The 14,145-nt window shown below is 33.3% G+C and overlaps 1 long non-coding RNA gene and 1 other non-coding gene across 15 annotated transcripts; both read right to left on the bottom strand.

The window, feature by feature from the left end:
* Positions 1 to 2,980: 2,980 nt before the first annotated feature.
* LOC117133257 lies at positions 2,981 to 3,197 on the bottom strand. Its single transcript, XR_004457080.1, has one exon. It is a non-coding gene; the product is annotated as a small nucleolar RNA U3 (small nucleolar RNA).
* Positions 3,198 to 6,690: 3,493 nt separating this feature from the next.
* LOC103849290 lies at positions 6,691 to 13,891 on the bottom strand. Of its 14 annotated transcripts, none has more exons than XR_004456526.1 (5): positions 11,706 to 13,891; positions 11,553 to 11,633; positions 9,311 to 11,459; positions 7,162 to 9,235; positions 6,691 to 7,093 (listed from the first exon to the last, which is right to left on the bottom strand). It is a non-coding gene; the product is annotated as an uncharacterized LOC103849290 (long non-coding RNA). The 14 variants fall into 14 exon arrangements; XR_004456523.1 differs by having other exon boundaries at positions 7,162 to 7,958; positions 8,098 to 8,187; positions 8,318 to 9,235; positions 9,311 to 13,879; XR_004456530.1 differs by having other exon boundaries at positions 7,162 to 7,672; positions 7,843 to 7,958; positions 8,098 to 9,235; positions 9,311 to 13,879.
* Positions 13,892 to 14,145: the final 254 nt, after the last annotated feature.

The following is a 14,145-nucleotide window of genomic DNA, read 5'->3' on the forward strand; positions in this document are numbered from 1 at the left end:
CTGATCAAAAAAGACATATACAACATATCAATGATAAATCAGAAGAAAGACATGAAATAAACAAGCCACAAAACATGACTCAGCCATCATAACATAAATAAATCAGTCACAAAGAATACTAAATCAGTCACAATTACCTTCTATAAATCAGTGTTAAGGATCCTAAATCAGCCGTAACGAATACTAACTCAAACTCAGACAAAACATATATCTAACTCACAGCATTAATTATACTCACTCAAATACTCGAAAAACTCAGAGCAAAGCCTCGAAATATACCAGAGAATGCGATTACGGAGATTTGAGGAGACAACCAATCTGAAGAAGAAGCTTACGGACACACGATTTCAGAGAAAACGCTTACGGAGACTAGAGAAGAAGATTACGGAGATTATTTCAGAGAAGCCGCTTTGCCGAGAAGAGTTGTAGTGAACACGATTTCGAAAACAGTTAGGGTTTAGTGGGAGAACAGTCTCGGAGAAGTTAATGATCGTCGTTTGATTTTCCTTCGTGTTAGGTGACGTGGTATCATTACTTCTGATGTAGATTTTCAAATTAAAATTAATCACAACTAAAAAAAATAATAAAGGCTTAAACAGTAATTTACTAGGGTTCTAAAAACACTCTAGTCATTTTCAAAAGATTTGTATTAGTCTAGTCATTACCTCACTTTTTTGTATTATTCTAGTCATTTTCTCTAAATTTTTATATCTAAATTAAATAAATAAAAATCAAGAAGAATCGACCAATCAAATTATAACAATTTTTTGAAACTTCACCTATGAGCGACATGTCACCAGAAATCACCAGAAAGTTTTTAAGCTTGTCTGCTTTTGATGATCTCAAGGTTTATTTGTTTAGCAAGGACTCTTCCATGTTGGATGGTCTTGATACTGTCAGCATTGAAATGGAAGCTGCCAAGGTTTGTTCCATGACTGGAGACATTTTTTTAAGTGTGTGTATCAGTCAATCAACAAGATTGCTTTCATTATAATTAGACTATATATACAGGCTAGATTGAATGAGATTGTAACGTCTGGCAAAAAAATGATTAATGAATTACTACTATTTATTATTATCAAATCATAGTAGTAATTATCAAATTAAATACACAAAAGGCAAAATAAAAAGAGAGAGGCATAACATAAAATAAGTTAGCATATTAAATTGCAAATAAGAAAAAAATTTCAAAGCAGTCAAACAACCTAGAAAATTAATCGAACCATCTACCTTTTTTTATTAGACCGGATATTAGTTCCACCAATAATCGTGGTCAACTTACCAACATGGTGCATATATGTCAAATGGACAAAACTACGTTTAAGTAACCGAACCTGTAAGGGATTTAGATTTTTTTTTTTGTGAATCTCGTGGGCTGATATATCGCAGATTGGGGTTCATAGGTGAAGTTTCAAGAAATTGTTATAATTTGATTGGTCGATTGTTTTTAATTTTTATTTATTTAATTTAGATCTAAAAATTTAAGATAAGTCTAAAATAATTTAACATCACTTGCAATATAATCTAACGAATATTATAAATAACAATTTATGGAAACTAATTCTCGAAATTATAGAAAGATTAATAATGTTTTATTTATTAGTTTTAATATTTATAAACTATAAAATACAGTGAACAAAATTTTATATAAGATAATTATAATAGTTTTATACTCTATTGATGAATTGTGTTCGAATATAATTATATAATAACTATTTTAAATATTACAAAATCCAAAAACTTTTATTAATATTATTTTTAAATTATTTATCGTTGTCTAAAGAATAAATTTATCATAATTTATAAAATGCTTACAAAATGCAAATTTATTTTTGAGAATCCGCAGACAAAAACATTGAATGTTGTCTACAAACAAGTTTTTCAGAATATTCCGTAGTCACGGTACGTAATTTTAATCTATTTATTTTTTCAAATACAAATTTTAAAATATATAAATTGTTGCAATTATTTATTTTTTCTATTTGCTAGATGGGTTGTGATGAGTTAGGAGATTGATGACGGTATGTCAATTTAATATTATTTTATGTTCAATAAAATTTAAAAAATTATAAATCTATCAAATAATGTTAACCCGTCAAATTGCTTACAAAATTTATTTAATTTTTTGCAGGTTTCTAACTGAATTTGCTTTCTTTCTCGAGAAATGTACTTCATAATTTATATTATTTATGGATAGTATTTTGATTTTTATTATATTTTCTTTTAATATGTCTACATAAATGTTTGTTTATTATTTATGGAAAAATAATATTATTCACCTAAAATAAAGAATTACGACACATATACAATAATTCTAATTAATGATAATATAAAATCTGTTACTTCTAAAACTATACACTATTTATTCCATTTTTTGAATGAAAGTATCTTTGTAAACATACAAAATATTTTGTGACGTTGCAATTATACATACACACAATATTTGCCTCTTCATATTGACGTTACTGTGTCCCCTCTCGTGAGGTGCAGACCGAGAGAGAACACAGGGTGCGGACCGGTCATGTTCTTATGCCTGCACATGGTGCGGACCGGTCACCTAGTTAATTATTAAATGTACTTCAGTTTTAATAGTTTAGATGAAGCTTATTAAGTAAGCCTTGATTGCAGGGATTGCAGAATGTCCAAAAGGATCAATCATCCAGCCAACATATTCTTGGAGTCACATTATAATACAAGTACAACCACTGTTAATTTCCTTTCCCACAAAACAAAAGATTATTTTAAACCCCAGCTTTAATCTCCTTTGCATTTAACAAGAAAGCAAATGAAGATCACCAATAACGCAGAGCATTGATTCCTGTGAACTCTATCAAAGATTGAAGGCTTCAAACCTAGTTAGAAGACGATTTACTAGCCTTTCTAAACCAAGCATATCAAACATTTTTTCAAAATCAATTTTTTTTTCCAAACAGAGTACATAGGCATCATCAAATTGTCCAAACAAATCCTCAAAAAAGAATGCCTGTCAGACAACCTTGCGACCACTCCGGTAAGGTCAAGACCTAACCAGATAGCGATCCTCTATAGTACGGGGCCTCCGAGAAGTTTCGGAACCGTTAATCACACTCAGATCGCACGGCCATAATTCATCAACCAGGTTTGAGGGCCTGTCTCTTTAGAAATCAAAGAAACAGAGGTACGAGCCTATAGAACAGATCCTGTTCAAGTAGGGTCGTGACTTCTACCTTCGACTCTTCGTTATATAAAAACATCGAGCTCTGTTTGCATTAACGATGTGAGACGATATAAACAACTCCAGACGCTTATCGCCGCCGTTTTAAGCTCTAAGCATACATCATCGTTTAGTTTTATCTGAACTAGATAAGATATTATATGCATTTCTCAATTCTAAAAAATAATATATAATATTGTATTACATTATTTAAAGAATATAAAAGAAGACAACATAACATAAATATATTTTTAATTTTTTTTTTTGTGGAAATCATTATGTGGTTTGATTGTTGTACTTGATTCACATATTTGCATAGATATTTGTGATAGATGAATAACTATATTTTTATTATCAGTAAATAATATATATTTATTATATAATATAAGAAAAATGAAATTATTTACTTTTTAAACAAACTTGTCTCATGTTGGGGACTCGGTTATAGACATATCATATTCGAAGGAGATATTGTTACAGTTATCAATCTTCTTAACAATAAATAAACAAATCTGAATATTAAAACAATATCTCATATGATCTCTTTGTGGAATAACTGCTCTGAAGAAATTGAATTTATGCATCAAAAAGGACTAGAAATGGATGTGCAGATGTGTTATCTAAGTCAGCTTTACAAAGTACTATTCATAGTTCATATATCATTTATGTCCATCCTATTTTTTTGTCCATCCTTTCTTAAACATCTTGAAATAACTTATGCTAATTAATAATAGACTTTTGGCTGGAAAAAAAATCAAATTTGTCTAATTATCGCTTAATTTGTCTAACGGATATATGTATTTCTCAATTCTAAAAAAATAATATATAATATTGTATTACATTATTTAAAGAATATAAAAGAAGACTACATAACATATATATATTTTTAAAATTTTTTTTGTGGAAATCATTATGTGGTTTGATTGTTGTACTTGATTCACATATTTGCATAGATATTTGTGATAAATGAATAACTATATTTTTATTATCTGTAAATAATATATATTTATTATATAATATAAGAAAAATGAAATTATTTACTTTTTAAACAAACTTGTCTCATGTTGGGGACTCGATTATAGACATATCATATTCGAAGGAGATATTGTTACAGTTATCAATCTTCTTAACAGTCAAGAAACAAATCTGAATATTAAAACAATATCTCATACGATCTCTTTGTAGAATAACTGCTCTGAAGAAATTGAATTTATGCATCAAAAAGGACTGGAAATGGATGTGCAGATGTGTTATCTAAGTCAACTTTACAAAGTACTATTCATAGTTCATATATCATTTATGTCCATCCTATTTTTTTGTCAATCCTTTCTTAAACATCTTGAAATAACTTATGCTAATTAATAATAGACTTTTGGCTGGAAAAAAAATCAAATTTGTCTAATTATCGTTTAATTTGTCTAACTGATATATGTATTTCTCAATTCTAAAAAATTTGTATAATATTGTATTACATTATCTCAAAAATATAAAATAAGACTACATAACATACATATATTTTTAAAATTTTCTTTGTGGAAATAATTATGTTGTTTGATTGTTGTACTTGGTTCTCATATTTGCATAGATATTTGTGATAGATGAATAACTATATTTTTATTATCAGTAAATAATATATATTTATTATATAATATAAGAAAACTGAAATTATTTACTTTTTAATAAAACTTGTCTCATGTTGGGGACTCGGTTATAGACATATCATATTTGAAGGAGACAATTTTACACTTATCAATCTTCTTAACAGTCAAGAAACAAATCTGAATATCAAAACAATATCTCATACGATTTCTTTGTGGAATAACTGCTCTTAAGAAATTGAATTTAGGCATAAAAAAAGACTGGAAATGAATGTGCAGATGTGTTATTTAAGTGAGCTTTACAATGTACTATTCATAGTTCATATATCATTTATGTCCATCCTATTTTTTGTCCATCATTTCTTAAACATCTTGAAATAACTAATTAATAATAAACTTTTGGCTGGCAAAAAAAATTAAAATTTTCTAATTATCGCTTAAATATTTTGTTAATATTGTCTAAGAAGCTTTCAAGTGATATCATAGTTTAATTTTTATTAGTTTTTTTTTTGTTAATTTTTAGAGATTTTTGTATTTAATATTTTTTTTCCATATTAAGCTTATATTTCTTATATATATATATATATATATATATCATAAAAATTACCATCAAATCAGTTTTACTTATTTATCATTCTGTTTTTTAATGAAAATACACTTTTCAAATAATTTAATTTAAAATAAAATTATATATTAATTTACTGTATTCTAACAATTTCATTGATTTAATTTGCTTTGGTGAATAACTTAAAAAGTTTTCATACGAATAGGGGAAAGCAAGCTTATGTTGTTATATTATATTTATTTGTGTATATAGAATCTATATATAACGCTAGTGTAATAAAGAAAGAACATTATGTTTTTGGTAACTTCAAAAAGATACATTATTAAAATTTGAAATTATTCATAATTGAATAAAATGGTAATTAAATATTTGTAAATCTGATTGTTTTTTTATCTTGTTTAGTTGGATTCTCATGAAAAGAAATCGATAGGTTAAACAAATGTTTCAAATTTTGTTGTCTTATTGTTTTGTCTATAAATTACAAAATTTATTGAATTGTTATATTTAATTATTGAACCCTTAAATAATATTTTATTAAGACATTAGAGAACTATGTTTTGAGTTGTTTTGTCAAAATTGTACAAAAATCTATGCTTTTTCATATTTGTCACAAAAATTTATATGTTAAACTTACTTTTACAAAATTCTTAACTTTTTCACGAGAACAAAAATCTATGCTTTTTTCATATTTGTCAATGTTCTCACACTTTTAAAGAATATATTAGCTTAGTCGCTTAGTTATTTTTTTTACAAAACAAAGTATCGGAGTCTTGAAAGTTGAATTCATATTATTGTAACTGTACATAAGAGTTTGTGATTACATACTTAGTGATTCTTGTATATGTGTCCTAAAAAGTTTCAATGGCTTAGTGGTAACTGCCGTATATTTATGTTATACTAACCCGGGTTTGATCATTTTCTTTGCATTGTTTTTCATTTTTTACAAAAAAATTAATGAGATGATGTGGCAACTTCGGGCTCTCTGATTGGTTGATTTTCCTATCCTACGTGGACAGCCTATTTGAGGCTTATATTCCCCTTTTAGGCTTAACTAGAGGGTTTGTCCGGGCTATGCCCGGACTTTTTCCTATAATATCATTAAGTTGAATTAAACTTGCGATGTTAATTTCTAGTTAAAGTGTATTGTAACTCTTGTTATATGTATAAATCAGAGGTTTCTATTTTTAAAGAAGGGTTATAGTTTATGTTATTGGATTCAACTGTTGTTATATTATTTTTGTTAATGATGCTATGCACGGTTTGTATATCTGAATTTTCAGTTTTTATCTTATTACACTATATATTATCTTCTTGTTATTTTATTCTCATGTCACCTATTTTGTTCTTATATATGGTATGATGTGATTTTTGTATTTTTTTCCATTTCCGTTTGAATCTTGGAGTAGTATATATTTTTACGAATTATTTAATTCTTTAAGAGAAATTTTCAGAAAATCGAAAAGAACCAAAGTTCAATATAGGGAAAATATATGGATATCATAATAAATTAAAATGAGACAAAAGCTAAGTGGAGTTGACGGTTTGATAGCCTTGATACTATCTATCACTCACGTGGGCGTTTGCGGGTTTTGTCGTTGCCTGCAGTCTGCAGAACCTGGCTGATTTGCTCCATCATTTCCTAGTGCTATCTTCGCCGCATCACCACTGGAGCTGGCAAATTTCTGTTGGCTGTCCAGATTTGAGATCCACGACTGGAGCTTTGTTGCTGTTGCCACTCTACAAAACAGTGGGACATTAAATCAGAACAAAGAAAGAGTGTGAAACGTAGATTACCACACCTCTACCTGAGAGCAAAAGAAGAGGTTGTCACTAATGGCAGAGACGGTGAATGTGTGGTGGTTGGAGGTGAAATTATATGGAGTTACACGTAGCTGAAAAGGTATCCATTACCAGCTAGCTCCTGGGGGCATTTTGGTAGCTCCATTCCTCCCACTGCCACTAATCTGTAGTAGGCTTGGCGTTTGTGGGTGCATTTAGAGTAAGGTAAATTTTTTTAAAACCAATCTAAGAAGTTAAAACGTATCTACGCAGGAGCCAGACTTTGCCTCTTTCTTGATGAGTTTGATCATCTCCCTGTCAAAGACAACAAAAGTTGCACTTTCCTTTCCGTCATCAACAGCTAGTTCACACAGAACAGCAGAGAGAGAGAGAGTATGTCAAACGTGCACATATATTCAAATTAGGGTGTTCCTTTAAATATGGATCGGGAAGAACAGTACATACCCGATGACCCCGGTGCGTTAGGAGAAACACATCTGTTGCACCAGAGAGATTTTGCGAGCTTCCTGTTGCAACCTGTGCAAGATACAAACGACAAGCCATTTTGCTGGACAACTCACACAATCTAAGCCTTACAGAGAAAATCAGCTTCTTCTGTCTTCATGGGGAGAAAAGTCCTAACATTACTTGTTACTATTTTGAAGCCACATAGGAGTACTAAAGATTGTTGAAAGCGTGAGTTTTACCTCTTCACTGGAGTTGGCAATGAACGTGTGAAGTTCTCTAATTGATATGAACTCTTTTTTTTTCTTCCTTCCATCATATCAACTCGGGAAAGACCTCCGCTGCAGCACCTCCAAAGCTGCATGGAGGAAGTATGTTTCGAAAAGACTAACAGATATTGAAATATGAGTTGTAGTGAAGGCAGTATGTGGGAAAGATTAGCACATTTAAGTGTGGCCAAGACATGATATTAATATGGCTGGTAAGACTTGATTTACCTGTTTGTAAACTCTTTGGTAGCATGAATGGTATTGTCAAAGTAAACTTTTGTTGCTGGTGTTGAGTTTAGATAGAGTCATAGAGATTATCTGCGTAAGCCCAAGTGTTTCTTAGATGATTTTATTAAGTAAAATATAATATATAAGTATGAAGAATACTTTTTCTGGCAGGAAAATATAACTATGAACCTGTTTTATTCTTTAAAGTAGATAACCATACCTCCAAATATTTTTGGCTTCTCCGTGGTGAATTTCATTCCATTACACCACAATGGAATTATTTGAAAGAAAGAACTAAATGAGATAAGGAACAAAACTATTTAAAAATGAATTCATGGCTTACGGGTCAGTGAGGAAACGGACGGCAAGTCGAGTTGTTGCTGCAGAGTTGTTCAGATCAGAGCCTTGAACGGAAAGGATTTGGCCAACTACATCTGGAAGTGGATGAATTTTTCAGCGAATCCAAACGTAATATAAGTAGACTTAGTTGAATTTTCATATGCAAACGTTAATTTAAAGCTATACAGGGAATTCTAAGGTTGATCACAATATTGAGCGTGAAGTTGTTAACCGATTATTGAGTATTGATTAGACAGAGATTGAATATATTATTCCAGAGAAGGAGAAGATGTCGATACCTGTTCATCTAGTAAGAGGAGGCTGATTCCCATAAATTCCAGAGGCAGAGGAGGCGACCGACTGAAACAATGTTTATTGCATTTAACTTTATGCCTAAAAATTTCAAATTTAATAGAACATGTAACAAAAATAGAGATACAAATGAACATTATATGACTACATGAGGAAAAAAAATTAGTTCCATAGACCTCGGCTCTCCTTTCTCCACCGCCTTCGAAAACCAGTGCAACGCCTTGGTGTGATCACGCCTTAACCCTCGCAGACCAAAGTAGTAGAACAGTCCAATCTTGTACATAGCCGCAGCATTGCCTTTCTGCGCTTGATACTCCAATATCTGAAAATCCTAATCCTCCTCCCCTCGTGATTTCCTTAGAGCGCCTTTGTTTTCTTCAGTCCCGATCCTAGTTGGTTCCACCACGGGAGAGTCCTTTGAGATCAGGAAGCTATTCACAGCGGTTTCTGCTAGTTCAGCATATAGTTTCACAGCCTTATCATGCATCTGTAAACACAAGGGCGAATCAAATAACAAATTCTAAAGCTTAAACTCAAAAAAAAAAAAAATCTTTTAGCTTACATCTTGTCGCAGATACGTGAAGGCAAGTGTCATCTTTGACTGCATGTTCTCACCTTCTGCAGCAAAGTTATGGCGAAGGAAGGATTTGCTTTTGCTCTTCTCCCTCATCATCCCCGTCCCGTAGACGAAGCCCATCAGCGACTGCGAGTGCGGATCTCTGGATGAAGAAGCCGCCTCTATCTCCTCCACCACTTCCTCCATCAACCCATCAAAATTTATGTCGCCACGAGCCGGGATCGAGCTCCTCTTCGGATTTGGGTTCGGATTCGCCGAATTCCTCGAAGTTAAAGGAGTCTCCGACTCCGGGATCGTTGCCGCCACTGTTGAGATCGTCGTTGGAGAGGATGAGGACGACGGGACGCGCGTGAACGCTACGATCGACGGAATAGAATACAGTTACAGATAGAACAACGATTACATAGCCTGAGATTCTCATTCTTCATCTTCCTCCTCCACCTTCTTCGTCGCCGTAGATTCTCAGTGATCAGATCGAGTTTCAGAAGGAGATGACTCGGGAGAGAAAGAAAGAATATGAACAGGGTAGTTTTTTTTTTTGAAACACGAAAGGGTAGAATATTCGAGAAAGAGATGGGTGTGTGACGTGGCTCATTACTGATTTCCTATTGGCTGATTATTTTTGAGGATGTGGAAGCATGAGGGGAGCCCTTATTCCCATTTTAGTATTGTATTGATATTCCCCTTTTATTACTTATATGATGAACTGAATTACTAGAACAAAAAGGTTTCTTTCTCTCAATCAAAATCGCATTTGCTTAAACTCTTTTGAATTTGGTTTTCTAAGTGGGGTGTTTGATCGGAAAGCTACAATCTTTAATTTCAGCTATCGGTTCCTAGAAACTGATTAGGGCTGTCACTGTAAGAAGACGGATTAATTCTTTCTAAAGTTAAACCAAAACTGAGTTACAAAGAAAAAGTTAAAACTAAGACCAGTACAAAACCCCGGTTACTCATGCTTGGGTCGTTCTTTTTAGACAACTTCAGACGCTAGTTAGAATCAAGATGATTGAATTTCAATTTGAACTTAAACGAACCAATGCTATAACAGAACATTTCAATGTTCTTGGTATTACTGAGAAACTTTCAATACAAGACTCAAAACTGAACTAAACCGGAACCATACCAGTAATGGACCACCAAAGCAATCAAAATATCTTTTCAGGAAAGATCAGCGATAACACGTTCACATTTATCTTCCAATATCTTGACAGCTTCAGTGAAGAGAACATCCGGCAGCAGTGATCCACTAGACTCAATTTTAACTGAAAACACACACAAATAACAAAATTCAAATTATGTTTTCTTCTTAAGACATATCATGAACTGTAGAGCAAAATGAATGTTGTTTCATATTTTGTTACAGATGAAATGGTTCTTGACACGTCGAAGAGCCACATTCTCTATCCATTTTTTCCGCTGTTTTCCTTCTCCCTTTACTTCCTCTCCATAATTTTTCCTCACGCATTGCCTACACAACGTGCAGTTACGCGGCCGTGCTACCCTTGCCCTCTTCCTACCTGTTTTCCATTTTTGAAAAGTCAATATAAAACACTCAGAATTGCAGAGAATCTCCTATTGTTTGAAGGATTTTACTTTACCATTGCCCAAGTCTTCAATGTCAAAAACTTTCACCGGGCAGGCTTCTACGAGTCGTTCAGCATCCTCATCCTCAACTTCCCTTACTAGAATAACCTAATATATGTTACCAAACAAAAAGCATTGCACAAAAGATGAAGATGACACAAGAATAAAGCTGAGGTCAAATAAACTTCTCACCTCAGGAAGCATTCTATACCAAGTCATCGCTACTGGCGACCACTTTGCATGTGTTTTACCAATGCCCTTAACAGCATGAGCTTCCAGCTCAATCTCCTACATAAAGAAGATAAATTTTAGAGGAGACCAAGTGTTTGATTCATCTCTAATTGCAAAATACCTACATGACCAGGGCCGAGTTTTGCGATCAATCTGTCAGGATAGCTCGGAGTGATTGGATTATCACTGAATTCAGGGAAGGACTCTTCTTGGCTGCGGATGAAGGAAGTGTAAGTTTTAGGCTTTGAGTTCGAATCTCCTGATTCTTTAACCAACTCTCTCCCCTTTGGTAACCAAATCAATTCCTTTGTTAAAACTACAACAACGAAAGAAAAGAAACAGACAACAACATTCTTTAATGAGAGATTAGGAACTTTGCCGATGCTCTAACCAAAGAAAACAACATTACCTTTCTTACGTCCTTCACCTTTTGCACATTTGGTATGGAGTTTGAAAACAATGGTGTTCTTTTCATTTGGCTGGTCGTTTTCTATAGACACAGAGATAAATAACTAAACTGAGATACATATAAAGAATCAAATGCCACATAAGGTCTTCTTACCAGATAAATACTCGAAGAGCTTAGGATCTGCAGCAATAGGTACAAGCCCCATCCTCTGAGCAATAACTTCATCTTGAACAATGGATGTGTTGTTTGCTATAAATACTTTTTCAAAAGCAATTGTAGGAAGCTGCATTGTAAAAAAAAACAAAAAAAAGAAACACCTTAAAACAAAAGACTAAAGAATCAAGATTCAGAGAGAGAGAGACCTCAGCTAGAAGGATCCTTCTGAAGGCAATGGCGATAGCTGCATCGATACTGACCATATCAAATGTCAATTCCATGCCGTCATTTGAAATTTCGATGACATCAACTTTGAAATTCTCAGAAAAGTTTTCAAGTTTCACATTGTTGTCTACTCCCACACCGTTATAGGCACCCGAGTAAACGACACTCGCCGTTTACAGAAAAAACATTAGAGACTTCAGGCTTTCAAACAATCATCACACATATGATTTGAATTTTGACAAAACAGACCAAACCCATGATCTGATATTGTAGACCAAAAAAACTCACAAACGCTAAGCTGTTTGGAAGTAAAATAGAGAGAGAAGGAAGTTCGTACATGAATAGGAGCGTCGTTTTTATAGAGGACACGAGTTCGTTGGAGTTGCAGATGCGGAGGAAATCCGGTAAGGATGTCGGGGAGATCCATTATGTTGAAGTTCTTAGCGAATGTCTTTTCTTCTTCGGTAACGATTGTTTTTACCTTGCCTTCTCCTTCTTTGGTGCCACCTTTCTTTGCAGCAGAACTTCGGTCCTGAGTGAGAAAATCCCAAGTTTTAGGGTTTAGATGAGAGAAGTGGGAGAGAGATGAAGAGAGTCCGAAGGATGGGAAAGAATTGAATAAGGTTTATCGACACATGTGTATTATTTTCAACAATTGTCCCTTTTGGGCATTGGTTAATTGTGTTTTGGTTCGGTTCGCTTTGATTTATATGGTTCGGGTATAAATAAATAATTGAGAATCGATAAAAACTTGATGAAAATCATCTATAAGAATAAAAGATAGAATTCTGTGACAAAAAAAAAACGTGTAGAATAGTGAATTGTGAAGGTGTAAATTACAAAACTATCACTTTGTAAGAGTCATGTTCGTGAAATCACCACCATAGCTGTCAAAATTCACTTGTACTAGCTTAACAAACCACATATATATTTTCTATGTCTGTCAGCTGACACCTCTTCCAGACAAGTAGATCCGCCTCTAGATTTAGCAACTTTTCAAAAAATAAAAGAGTAAACGAAATTAATCTAAGAATTGTTTAAAAAAGGTGTTTAGTATTACTATTATATATTAGTTTTATAAATTTCGGGAATAAGTCAATTTGGTTCAATAGTTAAAATGAAATAGGAGGTTGGTTACCCATAAACCTAAGTTCGAGTTGTTATCGGTAAGCCAAAGGATGGTTCCACCAAAATATGAGCTGCATAAAATGGTAAATAATTGAAGAGAAAGAAGTGTGTCAAACCTAAATTCGAGTTTGGTCTGCAGTTCGAACGGGTCTATGAGGGTCATCCCGTTTGCTACCCCAGTCTCTGAAAGACATGACCAATCCCGCCCACTATTTAAATGGGCCTATGCGGGCCTTGTGAATAATGTGTTTAGCTACATTTTTCCAACCTGAAGAAGACACAAAGCTTTTAGTCACTTTAACATGTTAGTTTGTGAAAGTTCAAGAAACAGAAGTCGAATAAATGGACAGAATCCAATTTCTCAGTGAAGTCTACGTTCATCTTCTGCACCCGCTCTAGGATTAGTTTCAGCTTAGCCTTCTTTTGGCTCTTTGGAGTGGCTGCAGGATCATCAAGAAACTTGTTTAAGGAAGCCGTTTTAAGTGTCCTCCCAGCAGGTTAGAAATCCTAGCTGCAGTTAATTGAGCCAACTAGATGCATCCCCAGAGAGAGAATGGAGGAAAATCTTGCAGGAAATGTAGTCTTCATAGAATCCATTGATCTCAATGTCAATAAACAAATCCTTAAACATCACAATACAATCCATCGGGTGCTTGATACCACTCAAATTATCCTAAGGAGTGTTACTCTCATCAAAAGAGGTTCAGATGTAATACTTAGGGATCCAATCCACAAGGAGCTAGGAAACAATTAGTGTTTATTAATTCTAAGAGTTGTAAATGTTTAAATGACATAGCAATAGTAACAAACGAAGTAAATAGTACATGTAACTTGGTTGGAAATGATATTAGATGCAGGGCCACTATTCAGGTGTTGGAGATTATAATATCTATATATGCCTATTTGTTGCATGCATGATATGTTAGAGCTCAACCGCTTAACTCAGTGATCAGTTGTCGCATGTTTCACTGGTTAACAAGCTAGATCTCGTGTCTCAACGGTTAGTATGTTTACAACGAAAGAGTGTCGATCGATGGTCCTATAGGGACGTCGACCGATACACCTTTACCTACGTCGACCGATA

Source organism: Brassica rapa, chromosome A03, assembly GCF_000309985.2.
Source record: "Brassica rapa cultivar Chiifu-401-42 chromosome A03, CAAS_Brap_v3.01, whole genome shotgun sequence".
NCBI lineage: Eukaryota > Viridiplantae > Streptophyta > Magnoliopsida > Brassicales > Brassicaceae > Brassica > Brassica rapa.